Genomic DNA, 22,689 nt, shown 5'->3' with positions numbered 1-22,689 from the left:
CTTACAAATAATATTATCTCAACTAGTGGGGGAACCATGGGTCTATATATCCGAGCTTCCAATAAGCAGATCAAGAATTTATTAATTAAATTCACTGACTTATTAATTCTTCGTTAAATCCACACATAGAACTTAGAATTGCACTCTCAGTATATAGAATGCTCTATAAGTTCCACCATATAGACACATCATTAGTTATCCATTGTTATAATCCTAATTTGATCAATGATCCTCAATATGGATGATTTACATTGTAAAGGGACTTAATTACCGTAACACCCTACAATGTATTTTATCCTTAAAACACTTAACCTTGTATAAATGATATTTCAGCTAAGTGACATGAGTACTCCACTATTTATCTCGTTTGGTTAAGCTCGAAGGAAATCATCCTTTGCTTACTATTCGCCAGATAGAAGCTATAGATTCCATATTTATGTTAGCGCTCCCACTCAATTGCACTACCGTGTTCCCAAAATGTACGTATCACCCTGACCCAAAAGTAGGCTTAACTAACAAATCAAAGAACACAAATAACACTCTTTAGATTGAGCCTAACCATATCATGATTTACATCATGTGATCTAGGATCAACTTAGTGATATTGAATTGAATAGATATTACGGTAAGTTTTATAAATCTATTTCAAAGTTCAATATCGGTCCATTCCAATGCATACTCCATGCATCCAACCTGAGCTTTACTTTAACTAATGTTCTGGAAAGAACATAGCATTTCTCCAAATGCAAGTAAACTCTGTTGTAGATTGTCATATCAGTAAAACCCAGTGTTCTGATAAATCTAGGAATCCTTTATTCACATAGTCATGTTTACTTTCCACTGTGTTGACAACACAATAAACATGATCAAGTATGTGAAAGGGGTTTGGATGAATTTATAAATCAAATAGACAAACAATTGATAAGGTGAACCAAAACATACACAAATGAATGAAAAATACTTCTGTTACTTTATTGATATTGAATAATCTGGATTACATTGAAATGGAGTTTTATTTAGGGCATAAAACCCAACAGTAATCATCCTTAATGGCATGTTGGCCATCAAGAGCCTCCTGCAACTTCTTCTTGTGATCCTCAAGGTCAGTTTGCAACCCAGAGATGAGGGCAGCCTCGGTGGTGTTTTTGGTATTCCTGGCACTAATCATGATCTCCAAACTAGAAACCATTCTTTGCCTCTCTACCAAAAAGGCCTTTAGCTCAGAATTGGATTTTTCCTTTGTTGCAAGGGAAGCCTCCAATATCTTCACACGCTCCTGAAAAGCATCTGAAGACCCCCTAGAGTAATCACGAGTAAAGCTCAATTTCATTAGGGCCTAAAAACAAAGCAAAATAACATTAATATCAAACATCGCAACTCTAGCCGGACAGTCCCCTCTTTGGACTGTTATGGATGGCCAGACAACCATGTAGGCTTCTAAGGTCGGCCAGCCACATGTAAGAAGCACCATGGCCAACCATCCTTTATAGTGCCAAGAAGATGAACAGAGCTGAAAGTATAACTCACCAGAGAAAGATCCTGAAGCCCGACGCAGTAAAGCCTGTCAGGTCCACCGTCACCCAGCTCCTTCAGAGCCTCATCTAAGAAAGGAATGTTGGAAATTATTTTACCAGGATCTTAGATCTACTCACAAGTATGTTTATTAACATCCTAAATAAGAACTTTCTAAAACGATAAATTAAACACATATAAAGTTTAAGAAACCTTACATTGGGTGCAGCGGAATAATATGACTCCTTCCGTTCAGATATCTAGCCCTTGATTCCTTTACGTAGCGAGCATTATCAATATCTGAACCTGGATCTCTTTCTCTGAATCTTTGATGCTGAAACTCCTTCTTGCTGAAAGTCTTTCTTCACGATCTTCCTCACTATGATTGAGGTATCACTTGCTGTGTGTGGGCACTACTCATACACTAAGAATTTCGAAATTGAAGGAAGAAGAAAGAGAGAGTGGGTTTGGCCAAAGATAGGGAGAGAGAAGGCTCAGGTTTTTCTAATTCAGAAAGTGTCAGAAGAAAAGTGTAATTTTCCTGAAGCCTTCACTATCTATTTATAGCATTCCACTAGGGTTAGATTTGAATTATATGGCATTAAAATAATGAAAAAATCAACTTAAAATACCTACAATAGGTGGCCGGCCATACACTTAGTGGATTGGGCCTTGCTTTTTGCAATTTTGCAATTTTAACACCTTTTGTATCTCATTTTCTCAAAAATGCCAATTTCCTAATTCAACCATTTAAATGTCAATTCTAACTATTTAATAACTATAAATAATTATTAAATAATATTGTCATTTATCATATTTATTAATTGAACCATACAAAGTATCATAATTAACAAATATGCCCCTATAAACTCTTTCTTTACAATTTCGCCCTTACTTAGTGAAAAATTCACAAATAGACATAGTCTAATTTGAGAATTATAATTGATTAATCAAAACCAATTACATGAGTCTTACAAGCAATATTATCTCAACTAGTGGGGGGACCATGGGTCTATAGAACCGAGCTTCCAATAAGTAGATCAAGAATTTAGCACTAAAATTCACTAACTTATAAATTCTTCGTTGAATCCACGCATAGAACTTAGAATTGCACTCTCAGTATATAGAATGCTCTATATGTTCCACCATATAGACACATCATTAGTTATCTATTGTTACAATCCTAATGTGATCAATTATCCTCTATATGAATGATCTACACAGTAAAGGGATTAAATTACCGTAACACCCTACTATGTACTTTATCCTTAAAACACTTGACCCCGTATAAATGATATTTCAGCTTATGTGAAATGAGATCTCCACCATTTATTTTCGTTTGGTCAAGCTCGAAGGAGATCATCCTTTGCTTACTATTCGCCAGATAGAAGCTATAGATTCCATGTTTATGCTAGCGCTCCCACTCAATTGCACTACCGTGTTCCCAAAAAGTACGTATCACCCTGACCTAAAAGTAGGCTTAACTAACAATTCAAGGAACACGAATAGCCTTTCAAGATTGAGCCTAATCATAACAGGATTAAGATCATTTGATCCAGGATCAACTAGGCGATATTGACTTGAATAGATTTTACGGTAAGTTTAATTAAATCTAAGTCAAAGTTCAATATCGGTCCCTTCCGATGCATACTCCATGCATCCAACCTGAGCTTTACTTTAACCAATGCTCTGGAAAGAACATAGCACTTCTCCAAATGCAAGTAAACTCTGTTGTAGATTATCATATCAGTAAAACCCTATGTCTGATAGATCTAGGAAACTTTATTCACATAGTCATGTTTACTTTCCAATGTGTTGACGGCACAATAAACAGGATCAAGTATGTGAAAAGGGTTTCAGATGAATTTATACTTTATGTACATATAATCATGAAATAAATCATGTGAACCATGCAACATTAAATGTTATTTCTGATCTATATTAATAAGTAAATCTGATTATATTGAAATGAGTTTTATTTAGGGCATAAAACCCAACAAACTCCCACTTGCACTAATATAAAACAAAAAGTGCGTTTCAAATAATCTCAACACCTTGATATACAAATCAAGTGTAGTAGTAGTAAACTCCTCGTCATAGGATCTGAAAGGTTGAATTAAACACAACCTTTTCTCCACCATTACTCTTCCTTAATCACAAAATCATTAATAATGTGAAATTCCTCTCTATATGTCTACTCTCTTGGGATACTGGATTCTATATCTTTGGCAACTACTTTTGGTTAATCAGGAAATTAACACTAGTAGTTTAAGGCAATTTGGAATGGTGCCAAAGATGTATAGAACTTTCCTTAGACTGAATAAGTACCTTTCCTGCAACCTTAACATTCAGTCCCTCTCTGGTAGACCTAGAGACTTCAGATAGGCTTTTACACTTCTCCAAAATCACTATTCCACCCCCAGAGTAACCACCATCTTATCAGAAAGATTTACTAGCACAAAGGCAAATTTCGAAATCTGATATGGTGTAGTCTAAGAGTTTTAAACACACCCTTATAGACTAACATATAGTTCCTCTTCTTTATCTTAAGATTTACTTGATTGTCTTCCAATGTTCTTCTCCTGGATTAATCTGCTACCTACTCATTACTCCCACTCAACGAGCGGAGTGTACGGTCTAAGGCATACAAAAGCATATCTAAGACCTCTCACTGTTGATATAAGAAATTCTTTCATGGCTTTATCTTTTCTGGAATAGTTAAGACTTTTCCTTAGATAAATAAACTCTATGTCTAAGAAGTTGTGAAGCTTCTATAGATTGCCATTAGAAAGAAAATGCTTTAGCATCTTACTAAAGTAAGTTGCTTGCATTAGAGTAAGTAATTACCAGGTATACCACAAGCCATAGGTTTAGATAAACTCAAACCTATAATACTAGGAACAAGAAGTTTGTTAAGTCCATTGAATAGACTTATAAACGAAAATTTCCTTTTATATCCTTGTAATAGAAAACTTTAGGTTATTCCATGTGAATGGATTAAACCATAGTTCTATTGGCTTTTCTTCTTAGTTTCTTATCTTGACAATCCATTACTTGTTTAAACACAATGGATTTTAATCACTAGTGTCTCCCAAGTCATAAGAAGGTGAGTTCCTAGAAACTCTCCCACTACGACAAGGTACCGTGAATTATGTCGAAGAAAACTAAATGGTATTGATCTCTTCGGTTGTGACAAGACAACAGAGGCAGTGGGATCATCATATGTTATATAAGATGATAGAACACTTTTGGAATCAAGAAAAATATCTCCTTTATTTGCTACTTGTTTTCAGACTTAGTCATTTTCTTAGAAAAGTAGTATTTGTTTGAACAAACACTTTCTTATCTATTGACAATGGGATGGTCCACCCCTAATCACTTAGAATAGCTAACAAACCATGGCTAATAGTTCTAGCTTTTCTTAAGATTTTGATTAGGCCATCCATGAATCTAGTAATGATTTACATTAAGTATACAACCATTACATCATTCTGAAATTGTATTACCATAGAAGGATTTAGGCAACGACAAGTAACTAATCATCAATATGCAACTCGAAATTTCTGGGGAGGTAAGTTTGGATATAATTCAAAAATCAATTTAATGATCTTTGAACTGCATATCTACTAACTATTTCTCCGCCCCTATCAGTTCGCAAGATCTTTAACCACTTACCTTAATGGTTTTAACCATTGCTAGAAATTATGAAATTTTTCAAACATTTCAAATTTCTTTGCTTAAGGTATAATCTAGAGTTATCGTTTTAAGAATACAACGAAAGACTCATATCCACCCCTGAATGTACATCCATTTGCGAATGAGATGAACTACTTCCAGTGGATATAGGCATATTAACTCTTTGCAGAGATTGATCTTGTCAAATCCACTATGAACAAGATACAAATGCCATAGATTAAAAAAAATGGTAGTGTCTATGATGACATAGGTTTAGTTACATCAAAGAGTTCTTAGAATACTTCAAGTGGATCCTGGTCACAGAATACCTAACTCATATTCCATACAGTTTTAATCCATTAATAGAAGATGGATATTAAACACTTGAGAAAGTGTAACTGTATTGTATTCTGGAATTAGAAATATAAGAAAATTTCTATTTGGAATTTAAAATTAAAGTCAAAGACTTAAATTTATACCAAAAATAATGAGTAATTCTATCTTGGACCAGCACTACTAATACAAACTCTAAGTCAGATTTGCCCATAGAAGTAGGAGATTTCTAAGATTGAGGATTTATATCAATTGGGAATAGAATTTCGGGATTATAATCATATGCATCATTTAATTTCTTAAGAGAAAATATAATGACATGAAATGATTTATAGACCATTCATCCAATGATATATTATTGAGCTAATTCGAAATGAATAAGCTAAGAGGAATTAGGATAATTTCGTTTATAAATAAGAATCCAACGATGCTTCGATTAGTGAAAAATAAAGTAATCTTATTTATGTAATCTTCTTGTTTCATATCGTAAAAATACTAGTCCGTCGGAATAAGACCATAGCATTGGTCAAAGTACTCTGGAGAAATAGCAAGGTGGAGGAAGCCACCTGGGAGCTAGAGTCAGATATGAGAGCTCAATATTCAGAGTTGTTCAGGTTAGATTTTGGGGACGAAATCCTTTTAAGGGGGGAATAGTTATAAAGACCGCTTAGTTTAATTTGGAAATTAGCAGTTAATTATGATTAATTATGAAAATTATTTATAGATATTTAAATAATTATTTATGATGTTATTATTGAATTCTGAAATGCATTTTATGTCATATAGTGAATTTCAGAATTTTGCATTTCCGGTGCACGGTAACATGGAACTCGGTGTTTGGCTCAATAAAATCACAACTTAGTATGTTAGTATATTGGGACGGTTTATTAGACATTGGGAATGTCGGGAGTGGTCGGGAATTTAGAATTTCCCAAAATACCCTTTAGTGCCCTTTATGTTATTTTAGTGTGGAGGGGTAAAATGGTCATTTTGCCCCATTGATATTTTGTCCTTTAGTGGACTTTATTTTAAATTAATAAGCTGATTTTTTATGTGATAATTGGCTGAATATAGTTTGTAATCTTTTCATTATTTTCATTTTATCAAAAATCTAAAGTAAGGAAAAACCAAATTATTTTCAAGCATTTTCTCTCAAACTCTCTCTCTCTATTTTTGGCCCTCCTTGAGGAGCAAGGATTATTGGAGTTTTCTTGTGAATTCAAACTCTTTTGGGTGTTCTAATCAAGCTAGGTTAGCTCCTAATCCTTTCCTCTTTAAGTTTGTTAAAAAATTATGAAAAGATGATGGTTGCATGTATGTTTTTGGTGTTGTTGCTGCTGTTAGTTGTTGTTGTTGTTGTTTTTGTGATTAAAATGCTGAATTAAGTGAGATTAGATAGGTTTTAATGCATGCTTGTTACCTTTGTTCAAGTTTGAGAATTTTGGTTCAAAAGCTATGTTTTTCAAAGTAAATTGATGACTTTCGTTGCTGTGGTTGCTGCTATTGTTGAGTAGTGTTTTCTGGTGTTAAATTATGTTGAAATAGGTTGAGTTATGCATGATTTAGTGGCTGTTTGGAGGTTTAGTCAAGTTTTGAGTTTTTGAACTCAATCTTGAACCTCCAATGGTGAAATGTTTTTCTATGCTTGAAGCTTGGTTCTATTGCTTTGGTTATGTTCTTTAGGGTATATAGAACAGGTCTGGAAGGTTTGGTTTGGATTGGATTTGATTTGAGGGAGTTATGAATTTTTGAATGATTCCTGCGAGGAACTGGAATTTCTGGATGTGCAACCGGAATTCCGGATGGGGTTCAGGAATTCCCAGAACCGGAATTCCGGTTGCAGAACCGGTCTGCCGGTTGGGGGATTTTTAGGAGCCCTAGATTTTCTCGCTTTTATGTTGTTTAGGGTATTGCCATGCTTTTTATCGATAGGGAAACTTTTAGTTTCTAGTTTAAGTCCCCGGGAAGTTATTTAGCGTATCACTTATCTAATGTTGTGATTGTTATGGTTTAGGAGCCTGTAAACCGTCGTGCAGTTCGTTCCACTCAGGTTGACCGGCACACGTGAATTCAGAATTGAGGTAAGATTAGTATAACAATATGCATATGTATCACATGTTTAGCGTGCATGTTAGGAAGCCTGTTAGATTACATTAGATATGTATGTTGGCTTCGTACCATCCGACCAAATCACATCGGTTAGGCTAGAGTATGACTAGCAGCTGGAGTATGACCAGTGAACCGAGTATAGGCTGATACTAGGGTTGGTGGTACTGTAGTGTTTGACTGTATCACATCGGTTAGGCTAGAGTATGACTAGCAGCTGGAGTATGACCAGTGAACCGAGTATAGGCTGATACTATAACACATCGGTAAAGCTAGAGTATAACTAGCAGCTGGAGTATGACCAGTGTACCGAGTATAGGCTGTTACTTTGTGAATAGTACCGTCGTACGAACGTTCGGGACTCAATATCATGTGGGACATGGCAGTTAGGGTTATGGTCAGGGGTATAGGCGTCTGATCATAACCCGGGATTATGTATGTTTTATGATTTATGCTTTTTTACTGAGTCTGTCGACTCACAATGCTATGTTTATGTGTAGGTAAGGGCAAGGCCAAGGCTGAGGAACCGTGAGGACGAGCCGATGAAGATTGTACATGTCGGGGCGGTTAGGCCTGGAGCGTACGATCCTCGGGACAACAGTGCTTTTTGTAATTAGTCGCTAGGCGACAAGTATTTTGTATTAGACAGTAAACTTTTGTAAAGTATTTCGTAATCGGGATCCCGAGTATTTTTGTATAAAATATTATATAAGTTTAATTAAAAAGCAAAAATTTTAATTAATAACGTTTTCCATAAACCTCGTTGATTAGCAACGAGCTGCACAGTACGTTTATAAACAGAGTAAAAGTCGAACAAGCTCTTCTCTACAAAATAAAATCTCTCTTTTCTAAAGATATGAGTGAAAATCAAAGATACAAGAGAGGTGTTAAACCTAGCTGTTATAAGGTGTATTTATAATCAATATACACCTTATTGACTGTTAACATAGATTTTCGTGAACAAAATTTGAGCCTCACAATGATAATTCAACACAGAAAAAATAAAGGCTTTAGAAAAATAAAAATATGAACACCGAGTTTTTTACGTGGTTTTGCAGTTAAAATTCTGCATAGTCCACGAGTCAATCTTATTCAGATTTCTGAATATTTTTTTAAGGCCTCTTTCATAAGAGTTTTTTCGTCCCCTTTTATGAGCTTGTCTACCACTATTTATAATACATAGTGGGCAGTTAATTACGAAGTTGACCGAAATAATTTTACAGCAATCATCCCTAAGATCGTGGGATTTGATTACATATTATGTAGTGTAAATGCGGCTTATGATTTGAAAATCATATAGCTGTGATTTTCCTGGTTTTACTAGATCAAAACTATCATGTATTAAACACGTCTTTAACTATTGAATATGGACATGTCTCGATAGAAACTTGATTGTAGTGATCCCAATGGCGAGCTGGAACCATTCTTCTTTCTGAGATCGACAAGATATGTCTTACGTCGATCGCGGGTATACAGAAATCATATAGTTTATTTTCCAAGGTTTCCAACGAACTAATACAGTGTCCCGTTTAGGCGAGAGTCAAAGTATCATCCATTGAATAGAGTTGTCAATTCATCTGTCAAACATTCTAGCAACCTTTTATTCGATCAAGATTGGAATTCAGCGTTGTCCCGTTTAGGCGAGAGTCAAGGCAATTCTATCTTATGAGCTTCTACCATTGTTTCATACTCTTGTAAGTCTTATACAGTCGCCACCATTAGGGTGGTCATAAACTATATAAAAAACTTATAAGAATACTTATCTTTCGAGATTAAACGGTGCTAACTTGTTAATGAACGTTCCTCCATTAGGGAGGATTACTCACTAAAACAATAGCTATGTAAAACCAACAACGGAGATCGAATTTCTCTTCATTAAAGCTCATTATTTAAAATATATATTTTGTTTAATCATTTATATTCCATATCTCAATAATGAAACATTACAAATTAAAGTAAAACTTTAATTAAATTTCAAAAATGGAATAAACTTGAAAAATATCTTATTTAAGTTGTTTAGAAAAATCTAAATATCCAACTTAAATATTCTTCAATCAATGACTTAATTAAATATTAACAATTAAGTAGTAACCACTTAATTTAGAAGATATTCCATTTTAAGTTTCCCATATTTATAAAATATCAACTTAAAAAATATCTAAAGAATCTTAACAACCAATTCCTAAAATTCATCAACTTAATTTATAATGGGAAATTCAAAAGATATTCAAATCTAAGTTGATTTGTTAGATATAACTAAATCTCAACTTAAATAGGAATATTTAATGAAATTATAAAATTAAGATTCAGAAAGAATTTACATGGTTATAATTCTATATTTAATTAAACACAAGAAAAATACATGTAGTTTTTCTAGAATATGATTCTTCAAACTATGTTTTCTTAAATTAATTTCAAGGAAGAATAAAATTAATTATGTTGCTAATCAATTTTATTAGGTCAAACTAATATAATTAACCTAGCACAGTTATCCAAATCAGGCAAATGGGCCTTCACAATTGAGGTTGTTCATGTGAGGGGGGCTGAGTCCAGTATGTCGTACCCACTTCTATGGCTCCCAACTCTCACACAAGGCCCAAAAGAGAGGAATTTAACCTTAAAATGAACAACTGTTATTAATTGAATAGGCTCACTACTAAATGAGCCTAAATAAAATCTATCAAGTTATGACATTTTATTTAGCAACAACAACCTATATGTATCTATAACAGAAATTAAATATATAGGCTCATACAAGCACACAAATTTGGATGGATCCTATCATGTTACTAGGTCATAAACAGATGAAAGAAGATTGTGAAAATTACCTGTTACAAATTATTTACTTGATCTATCATAAATTGAACCATTGGTTAAAATCAGATCATTGGATCTGTCAACAAGTTAACCATGTCAATTTAGATCAAGCAATAATAGGTTTTAGAAAACTTACAAACAATCTAAAACACATACTCCTGCAACAAGTTAGATTTGGATAGTTGGATGTAGGATTTATTTAATTTTTAAATATATATTTCGAAAATAAAATAAAAAAAAAACGGTTTTTTTTAAAAAATAAAAATTAAAAATTAAACCTACAATTTTGAAAAATTAGGTTTTAAGTAACCTAAATATCATTACAAAATAAATTGCTACCTTTCCTTTTAAATTTCATGTTATTTAATAAATTAAATAATAAAATAGAAAATGGTAAATACATACCCTTTTCTTATTTTACAATTTAATTTAAGTAAGAATAACAAAATTTAAAAGTTAACAAAAATATCTTATTTCCTCTTTTAAAATATCATGATTATTTTGATCTTATTCTAAATAAGGTCAAGTCACCAAAAAAAAAAAAATTAATATCTGACCTTAAAAAAAAAAAAAATCAAATTTTAAAGGAAATAAGAAAAGAGGTAAGCAAAATTTAATTTTTCCTATTTTCAAAATCAAATTACATTAATATCTAAAATTAATTTAGAAAAATCAAATTAATTTATTTCTAATAATTTGATTTGAAATTTGAAAAATAAAAATCAATATACAAAACTACACAAAAAAATCGGAAGTTAATTCCATGAAATAGCATGAAAAATCGAAAAAATTGAAAAATTTGATGAACAGCACGGATGGTATGCAAAGCATACCCATGCAACGCGCGTTTCGAAGTGTTGGCCGAGCTCTCACGGCCCAAGGAGGCTGCATGCAGCCATTCTGCGCGCGTGGGAAGGTGCTCATCATCCCGATTTTTCCAATTTTCAAAAATTCATAACTAATTCAAATTAAATCGAAATCGAGTTTTGTAAAAAGGTAAATTGCTTAGAATTTTCCAAACTATCCAATAAAAATAATTACAGAGACATAAAAGTAACTATTTTTCCCAGAATTTACAAACAACAATCAAACATCAATATGACACACAAAGCAACATGATACCATCCAAGACACAAGCAAATCGTTTTAAGTCCAAATTTCTTGCAAGCAAATCAATTACCATGGCTCTGGTGCCAGTTGTTGGAAGTTATTTTACCAGGATCTTAGATCTACTCACAAGTATGTTGATTTAACAACCTAAATATGAACTTCTAAAACGATGGAAAATTAAACACATAAAAGTATCAAAAATCTTACATTGGGTGCAGCAGAATATATGTCTCCTCCCACTCAGATCTCTAACCCTTGATTCCTTTCTATCGCAGAGTATAATCAAGATCTGAGCCCGATAGTCCTTCTTTGTTGTTCTGAATTCTACACAGCCTTCCTCACTATGATTGAGGTATTACTTGATGTGTGTGGGCACTACTCTATCACTCATAGATTTTGAAACAGAGAAGGTAGAGAGAGAGAGAGGGTGGCGGCTCAGGGAGAGTTTTTGTGTGAGAAAATTCTGTCAGAATGTTGTGTTTAAAAACTGAAGCCTTTACCTTCTATTTATAGAAGACCACCTAGGGCTTTGGTTGAATTAATTGACATTTAAAAATTGAAAAATCAATGTGAAAAGGGAAGCAAGGTGGCCGACCTAGGCATTGTGGAAACAAGGCTTGCCACTTTTCCAACTTTCCTTTTCCTACATTGCTAGTTTCCTGTTTTGTCAAAAACTGTCAATTCCTTTGTTCAACCACATAAATGTCAAATCTAATTATTTAATAATTAAAATTAATTATCAAATAATATATTGTCATTTATTTATTAATAATAAGACTAATTAAAGTTTCCTAATTAATAAATATGCCCTTCGAAATCTCTATTCTTGTTTTGCCCTTAATAAGTGATAAATTCTCAAATAGACACAGTCTACCTTGAGAATTATAATTGATTAATTAAAATCAATTAAATGAGTCTTACAAGTAATACTATCTCAACTAGTGGGGGGACCATAGGTCTATATATCCGAGCTTCCAATAAGCAGATCAAGAATTTACTAATTAAATTCATTGACTTATTAATTCTTCGTTGAATCCACACATAGAACTTAGAATTGCACTCTCAGCATATAGAATGCTCTATATGTTCCACCATATAGACACATCATTAGTTATCCATTGTTATAATCCTAATTTGATCAATGATCCTCAATATAGATGATTTACATTGTAAAGGGACTTAATTACCGTAACACCCTACAATGTATTTTATCCTTAAAACACTTAACCTTGTATAAATGATATTTCAGCTAAGTGACATGAGTACTCCACTATTTATCTCGTTTGGTTAAGCTCGAAGGAAATCATCCTTTGCTTACTATTCGCCAGATAGAAGCTATAGATTCCATATTTATGTTAGCGCTCCCACTCAATTGCACTACCGTGTTCCCAAAATGTACGTATCACCCTGACCCAAAAGTAGGCTTAACTAACAAATCAAAGAACACAAATAACACTCTTTAGATTGAGCCTAACCATATCATGATTTACATCATGTGATCTAGGATCAACTTAGTGATATTGAATTGAATAGATATTACGGTAAGTTTTATAAATCTATTTCAAAGTTCAATATCGGTCCATTCCAATGCATACTCCATGCATCCAACCTGAGCTTTACTTTAACTAATGTTCTGGAAAGAACATAGCATTTCTCCAAATGCAAGTAAACTCTGTTGTAGATTGTCATATCAGTAAAACCCAGTGTTCTGATAAATCTAGGAATCCTTTATTCACATAGTCATGTTTACTTTCCACTGTGTTGACAACACAATAAACATGATCAAGTATGTGAAAGGGGTTTGGATGAATTTATAAATCAAATAGACAAACAATTGATAAGGTGAACCAAAACATACACAAATGAATGAAAAATACTTCTGTTACTTTATTGATATTGAATAATCTGGATTACATTGAAATGGAGTTTTATTTAGGGCATAAAACCCAACAGTAATCATCCTTAATGGCATGTTGGCCATCAAGAGCCTCCTGCAACTTCTTCTTGTGATCCTCAAGGTCAGTTTGCAACCCAGAGATGAGGGCAGCCTCGGTGCTGTTTTTGGTATTCCCGACACTAAGCATGATCTCCAAACTAGAAACCATTCTTTGCCTCTCTACCAAAAAGGCCTTTAGCTCAGAATTGGATTTTTCCTTTGCTGCAAGGGAAGCCTCCAATATCTTCACACGCTCCTGAAAAGCATTTGAAGACCCCCTAGAGTAATCATGAGTAAAGCTCAATTTCATTAGGGCCTAAAAACAAAGCAAAATAACATCAATGTTAAACATCGCAACTCTAGCCGGACAGTCCCCTGTTTGGACTGTTATGGATGGCCAGACAACCATGTAGGCTTCTAAGGTCGGCCAGCCACATGTAAGAAGCACCATGGCCAACCATCCTTTATAGTGCCAAGAAGATGAACAGAGCTGAAAGTATAACTCACCAGAGAAAGATCCTGAAGTCCGACGCAGTAAAGCCTGTCAGGTCCACCGTCACCCAGCTCCTTCAGAGCCTCATCTAAGAAAGGAATGTTGGAAATTATTTTACCAGGATCTTAGATCTACTCACAAGTATGTTTATTAACATCCTAAATAAGAACTTTCTAAAACGATAAATTAAACACATATAAAGTTTAAGAAACCTTACATTGGGTGCAGCGGAATAATATGACTCCTTCCGTTCAGATATCTAGCCCTTGATTCCTTTACGTAGCGAGCATTATCAATATACGAACCTGGATCTCTTTCTACGAATCTTTGATCTTTGAAACTCCTTCTTGCTGAAAGTCTTTCTTCACGATCTTCCTCACTATGATTGAGGTATCACTTGCTGTGTGTGGGCACTACTCATACACTAAGAATTTCGAAATTGAAGGAAGAAGAAAGAGAGAGTGGGTTTGGCCAAAGATAGGGAGAGAGAAGGCTCAGGTTTTTCTAATTCAGAAAGTGTCAGAAGAAAAGTGTAATTTTCTTGAAACCTTCACTATCTATTTATAGCATTCCACTAGGGTTAGATTTGAATTATATGGCATTAAAATAATGAAAAAATCAACTTAAAATACCTACAATAGGTGGCCGGCCATACACTTAGTGGATTGGGCCTTGCTTTTGCAATTTTGCAATTTTAACACCTTTTGTATCTGATTTTCTCAAAAATGCCAATTTCCTAATTCAACCATTTAAATGTCAATTCTAACTATTTAATAACTATAAATAATTATTAAATAATATTGTCATTTATCATATTTATTAATTGAACCATACAAAGTATCATAATTAACAAATATGCCCCTATAAACTCTTTCTTTACAATTTCGCCCTTACTTAGTGAAAAATTCACAAATAGACATAGTCTAATTTGAGAATTATAATTGATTAATCAAAACCAATTACATGAGTCTTACAAGCAATATTATCTCAACTAGTGGGGGGACCATGGGTCTATAGAGCCGAGCTTCCAATAAGTAGATCAAGAATTTAGCACTAAAATTCACTAACTTATTAATTCTTCGTTGAATCCACGCATAGAACTTAGAATTGCACTCTCAGTATATAGAATGCTCTATATGTTCCACCATATAGACACATCATTAGTTATCCATTGTTACAATCCTAATGTGATCAATTATCCTCTATATGAATGATCTACACAGTAAAGGGATTAAATTACCGTAACACCCTACTATGTACTTTATCCTTAAAACACTTGACCCCGTATAAATGATATTTCAGCTTATGTGAAATGAGATCTCCACCATTTATTTTCGTTTGGTCAAGCTCGAAGGAGATCATCCTTTGCTTACTATTCGCCAGATAGAAGCTATAGATTCCATGTTTATGCTAGCGCTCCCACTCAATTGCACTACCGTGTTCCCAAAAAGTACGTATCACCCTGACCTAAAAGTAGGCTTAACTAACAATTCAAGGAACACGAATAGCCTTTCAAGATTGAGCCTAATCATAACAGGATTAAGATCATTTGATCTAGGATCAACTAGGCAATATTGACTTGAATAGATTTTACGGTAAGTTTAATTAAATCTAAGTCAAAGTTCAATATCGGTCCCTTCCGATGCATACTCCATGCATCCAACCTGAGCTTTACTTTAACCAATGCTCTGGAAAGAACATAGCACTTCTCCAAATGCAAGTAAACTCTGTTGTAGATTATCATATCAGTAAAACCCTATGTCTGATAGATCTAGGAAACTTTATTCACATAGTCATGTTTACTTTCCAATGTGTTGACGGCACAATAAACAGGATCAAGTATGTGAAAAGGGTTTCAGATGAATTTATACTTTATGTACATATAATCATGAAATAAATCATGTGAACCATGCAACATTAAATGTTATTTCTGATCTATATTAATAAGTAAATCTGATTATATTGAAATGAGTTTTATTTAGGGCATAAAACCCAACAAACTCCCACTTGCACTAATATAAAACAAAAAGTGCGTTTCAAATAATCTCAACACCTTGATATACAAATCAAGTGTAGTAGTAGTAAACTCCTCGTCATAGGATCTGAAAGGTTGAATTAAACACAACCTTTTCTCCACCATTACTCTTCCTTAATCACAAAATCATTAATAATGTGAAATTCCTCTCTATATGTCTACTCTCTTGGGATGTCTTGGATTCTATATCTTTGGCAACTACTTTTGGTTAATCAGGAAATTAACACTAGTAGTTTAAGGCAATTTGGAATGGTGCCAAAGATGTATAGAACTTTCCTTAGACTGAATAAGTACCTTTCCTGCAACCTTAACATTCAGTCCCTCTCTGGTAGACCTAGAGACTTCAGATAGGCTTTTACACTTCTCCAAAATCACTATTCCACCCCCAGAGTAACCACCATCTTATCAGAAAGATTTACTAGCACAAAGGCAAATTTCGAAATCTGATATGGTGTAGTCTAAGAGTTTTAAACACACCCTTATAGACTAACATATAGTTCCTCTTCTTTATCTTAAGATTTACTTGATTGTCTTCCAATGTTCTTCTCCTGGATTAATCTGCTACCTACTCATTACTCCCACTCAACAGCAGGTGTCTGGTCTAAGGCATACAAAAGCATATCTAAGACCTCTCACTGTTGATATAAGAAATTCTTTCATGGCTTTATCTTTTCTGGAATAGTTAAGACTTTTCCTTAGATAAATAAACTCTATGTCTAAGAAGTTGTGAAGCTTCTATAGATTGCCATTAGAAAGAAAATGCTTCAGCATCTTACTAAAGTAAGTTGCTTGCATTAGAGTAAGTAATTACCAGGTATACCACAAGCCATAGGTTTAGATAAACTCAAACCTATAATACTAGGAACAAGAAGTTTGTTAAGTCCATTGAATAGACTTATAAACGAAAATTTCCTTTTATGTCCTTGTAATAGAAAACTTTAGGTTATTCCATGTGAATGGATTAAACCATAGTTCTATTGGCTTTTCTTCTTAGTTTCTTATCTTGACAATCCATTACTTGTTTAAACACAATGGATTTTAATCACTAGTGTCTCCCAAGTCATAAGAAGGTGAGTTCCTAGAAACTCTCCCACTACGACAAGGTACCGTGAATTATGTCGAAGAAAACTAAATGGTATTGATCTCTTCGGTTGTGACAAGACAACAGAGGCAGTGGGATCATCATATGTTATATAAGATGATAGAACACTTTTGGAATCAAGAAAAATATCTCCTTTATTTGCTACTTGTTTTCAGACTTAGTCATTTTCTTAGAAAAGTAGTATTTGTTTGAACAAACACTTTCTTATCTATTGACAATGGGATGGTCCACCCCTAATCACTTAGAATAGCTAACAAACCATGGCTAATAGTTCTAGCTTTTCTTAAGATTTTGATTAGGCCATCCATGAATCTAGTAATGATTTACATTAAGTATACAACCATTACATCATTCTGAAATTGTATTACCATAGAAGGATTTAGGCAACGACAAGTAACTAATCATCAATATGCAACTCGAAATTTCTGGGGAGGTAAGTTTGGATATAATTCAAAAATCAATTTAATGATCTTTGAACTGCATATCTACTAACTATTTCTCCACCCCTATCAGTTCGCAAGATCTTTAACCACTTACCTTAATGGTTTTAACCATTGCTAGAAATTATGAAATTTTTCAAACATTTCAAATTTCTTTGCTTAAGGTATAATCTAGAGTTATCGTTTTAAGAATACAACGAAAGACTCATATCCACCCCTGAATGTACATCCATCTGCGAATGAGATGAACTACTTTCAGTGGATATAGGCATATTAACTCTTTGCAGAGATTGATCTTGTCAAATCCACTATGAACAAGATACAAATGCCATAGATTAAAAAAAAATGGTAGTGTCTATGATGACATAGGTTTAGTTACATCAAAGAGTTCTTAGAATACTTCAAGTGGATCCTGGTCACAGAATACCTAACTCATATTCCATACAGTTTTAATCCATTAATAGAAGATGGATATTAAACACTTGAGAAAGTGTAACTGTATTGTATTCTGGAATTAGAAATATAAGAAAATTTCTATTTGGAATTTAAAATTAAAGTCAAAGACTTAAATTTATACCAAAAATAATGAGTAATTCTATCTTGGACCAGCACTACTAATACAAACTCTAAGTCAGATTTGCCCATAGAAGTAGGAGATTTCTAAGATTGAGGATTTATATCAATTGGGAATAGAATTTCGGGATTATAATCATATGCATCATTTAATTTCTTAAGAGAAAATATAATGACATGAAATGATTTATAGACCATTCATCCAATGATATATTATTGAGCTAATTCGAAATGAATAAGCTAAGAGGAATTAGGATAATTTCGTTTATAAATAAGAATCCAACGATGCTTCGATTAGTGAAAAACAAAGTAATCTTATTTATGTAATCTTCTTGTTTCATATCGTAAAAATACTAGTCTTAGGTGTCATCAATTGATGAACAGCTAGATGTCGCATATACAATATTTATCTTTCGAGATCTAACACTATTATGTATGTCTAATGGTGAAAATCCACTAGGGATTTATCTCATTAGATAAACAAGCCAAGTTAGACCAACAATGAAGATTCGAAATTAAACTACAACTTAATAACAGAAAATAACATGGTTCAATATAAATTCATACACAATTCAGAAATTATAAGCATATAGCAAGTAGGAATGACAAGTGAAAATACTAAAACTTACAATCCTAAATAATTTCCAAGGTTTTCAACAAACTGATACAGTGTCCCGTTTAGGCGAGAGTCAAAGCATCATCCATTGAATAGAGTTGTCAGCTCATCTAAAATGATAACCATTCTAGCAACCTTTTATTCGATCAAGATTGGAATTCAGCATTGTCCCGTTTAGGCGAGAGTCAAGGCAATTCTATCTTATGAGCTTCCACCATTGTTTCATAATTTGCAAGTTAAGTATGGTCGCCACCATTAGGGTGATCCATACCATACAAAACACTTACAAACTACTTATCATGCGAGGTTAAACGGTGCGAAATTTCTAATGAACGTTCCTCCATTAGGGACGATTACTCACTAAAACAAACGCGGTGTAAAACCCACAATGGAGATCGAATGTCTTTTGATTAAAAGCTCATTATTTAAAAGGAGTTGTATTTTCTTTGATTCTCTTTATTTATTCTATTTATTTTAAATATATATTTATTTAATTAAAATTTCCAATTTAGAATAAAAAATTCTAAATATAAATTTTAATTTAATATTTATAAATTTTACTTAGATGGATATGAAAATAACATGAATTATTTCCATCTTAGTAATAATTTCCAATAAATATTTAGAAAAATATTCAATTTAAGTTGTTGCAAAATTAATTTAAATTAATTTACAAATCAAATTTTATTTTCTATAAATATATATTGCATTTCGAAAAATTAAAGTCTTTAAGAATACAATTCTCGAAAAATGCATATTAAAATAAAAAATAAATCCTGGAAAAATTATTCTAATTTAATGTTGGCCCAAAATTAATTAATAAAATTAATTTACAACAAAAAATATAATTTTCCTATTTAATTAAATATATAAGAAAAATTTCAAATATTTAAGTTGATGATGAAAATCAACTTAAATATTAATTTTCTATTTAATTAAATACACTAGAAAAATACTTCAAGCAAAAATATCATATATCTAGATTTTCCTTTGAATAATTAATTCAATTTCTAATAATATACTTTAATTCAATTTATTTTAAATTAATCAATAAATGAAAAAAAAAATCATCGATTTAAGTTGATCCAAGAATTAATTAAAATAAATAATTAATTTACAACTTAATCTATTTTTCAAGATAAAATTCAAAATTCTAGCATTTAAGAAATGCAATTTCGAAAATTGATTAATAAAATAAAGAAAAAATATATTTTGAAAATTATTTAAATTTAGTTGAAAAAATAAATTTCAACTAAAAATAATTTTCTATTTAATTAAATGTCATGAAAAAGAAATATTTAAGTATCATGATGAAAATGAACTTAGATATTTAATTTTCAAATTAATTAAATGTATTAAATTCAAGAAATAAATAATTAAGTGTAGAGAAGGCTTAATTATTAATCTCTAGTTTAATACTAGGAAAAATATACTTAAAATAAATTGTACCAAAATTAATAATATAAATAATTAATTTCACAATGTATAATATTTTCCTATTTAATATTAGAAATAATAAGTAGTCTAGAAATAACTATCTAGAAAATATCTTATTTGACTAAGTATCTTTTCCACAAAATTTGAAAAAATATCTAATTTAAGTTGTATTAGAAAAAATCTAGAACTTAAATATTTTTCAAATTTAAATTTAATTAAATATCAAAAATTAAGTTGTAACCACTTAATTTGAAAATATTCCATTTTAAGTTAATATTCGAAAAGATATTAACTTAAAAAATATCTAAAGAATCTTAATAACCAATGCCTAAAATTCCTCAACTTAATTTTGAAATTTGAAATTCAAAAGATATTCAGATTTAAGTTGGTTAGTTGTAGATAACTAAATATCAACTTAAATAAGAATATTTAATGAAAAATTTAAATTAAGTTCCAGAAAGAATCTAGATGGTTATAATTCTATATTTAATTAAATACAAGAAAATACATATAGTTTAGCTTAGAATAAAGAATTCTTTAAACTATAATTTTCTTAAATTAATTTCAAAATAAATGAAATTAATTATGTTGCTAATCAATTTTATTAGGTTAAACTAGTGTAATTAACCTAGTACAGTTGTTCAAATCAGGCAAATGGGCCTTCACAATTGGGGTGGTTCATGTGAGGGGTCTTTGGGTTCAGTATGTCGTACCCACTTCTATGGCTCCCAACTCTCACACAAGGCCCAAAAGAGAGGAATTTAACCTTAATAAGAACAACTGTTATTAATTGAATAAGCCCAATAACTAAATGGGCCTAAATAAATTCTATCAAGAACTATGATAATTTATTTTAGCAACAACAACCTATATGTATCTATAATCAAATTAAACACATAGGCTCACACAGGCACACTTTGGATGGGTCCTATCATGTTGCTAGGTCATACACAGATGAAAGAAGATTGTAAATATACCTGTTACAAATTATTAACTTGACCAAGGGAGCCATCAGATCATTAGATCTGACAAAAAGTAACCATGGCTATTTGCAATCAAGTAATAATAGGTTTTGAAAACTTACAAACAAGCTAAAACACATACTCCTGCAACAAGGTTAGCTGGATAGTTGGATGTAGGATTTATTTAATTTTAAATTAAATAATTAAAAAATAATTTTTCGAAAATCTAAAAAAAATTTGAATCATTCAAAATTTTAAAAAAAAATTAAATTTAAAATTAAACCTACAATTTTGAAAAATTAGGTTTCAACCAACCTAAATATCATTTCAAAAATTTGCTAACTACTTTTAAATTTTAAATGTTATTTTATAAATAAAAAATTAGAAAAGATAAATAAATATCTTTTTCAAATTTTAAAAGTAATTTAAATAAATAAAATAACAAAATTTAAAAAATTAGCAAAATATCTTATATCATTTAAAAATTACATGATTATAAATATCTTATTTTTAAATTTAAAATAAGATAAGATATAATCAAATTTTAAAATAAGATAGATATTTAAGCAAGAAGATAGATACTAATTCTATTCAAATTCAAATTACACTAATATCTTGAATTAAATTTAAAAAATATTAAATTAATTCAAAATGATAATTAGAATTGAATTAGGAATAGTAATAGTATAAATACAAAACTATACCAAAAATCGGAAGTTAATTCCATGAAAAAGCATGAAAAATCGAAGAAAAACAAAAAAATTGTGAACTGTACGGACAGTTTTCGCGATCGCAGGAAAATTTCAGCACAGCCCCCATTTTTTCAAATCTTCATAAATTCATAACTAATTCAAATAAAATCGAAATTGAGTTCTGTAAAAGGCTAACTTGCTTAATTTTTTTCCATACTATCCAATAAAAATAATCCAGAAACAAAATCGCAATTATTTTTTACGAAAATTTACAAACATCAATCAATCATCAAATAACACTCAATACAACATGATACCATCCAAAAATCATACAAACAATCGTTTTAAAGTCCAAATTTCTTGCAAGTAAATCAATTACCATGGCTCTGAGGCCAGTTGTTGGAAATTATTTTACCAGGATCTTAGATCTACTCACAAGTATGTTTATTAACATCCTAAATAAGAACTTTCTAAAACGATAAATTAAACACATATAAAGTTTAAGAAACATTACATTGGGTGCAGCGGAATAATATGACTCCTTCCTTTCAGATATCTAGCCCTTGATTCCTTTCTGTAGCAGAGCATTATCAATATCTGAACCTGGATCTCTTTCTCTGAATCTTTGATGCTGAAACTCCTTCTTGCTGAAAGTATTTCTTCACGATCTTCCTCACTATGATTGAGGTATCACTTGCTGTGTGTGGGCACTACTCATACACTAAGAATTTCGAAATTGAAGAAAGAGAGAGTGGGTTTGGCCAAAGATAGGGAGAGAGAAGGCTCAGGTTTTTCTGATTCAGAAAGTGTCAGAAGAAAAGTGTAATTTTCCTGAAGCCTTCACTATCTA

The sequence above is a fragment of the Cannabis sativa genome, chromosome 4 (genome assembly GCF_029168945.1).
Source record: "Cannabis sativa cultivar Pink pepper isolate KNU-18-1 chromosome 4, ASM2916894v1, whole genome shotgun sequence".
In the NCBI taxonomy this organism is placed as follows: Eukaryota; Viridiplantae; Streptophyta; class Magnoliopsida; order Rosales; family Cannabaceae; genus Cannabis; species Cannabis sativa.
This window is presented reverse-complemented; position numbering follows the sequence as displayed.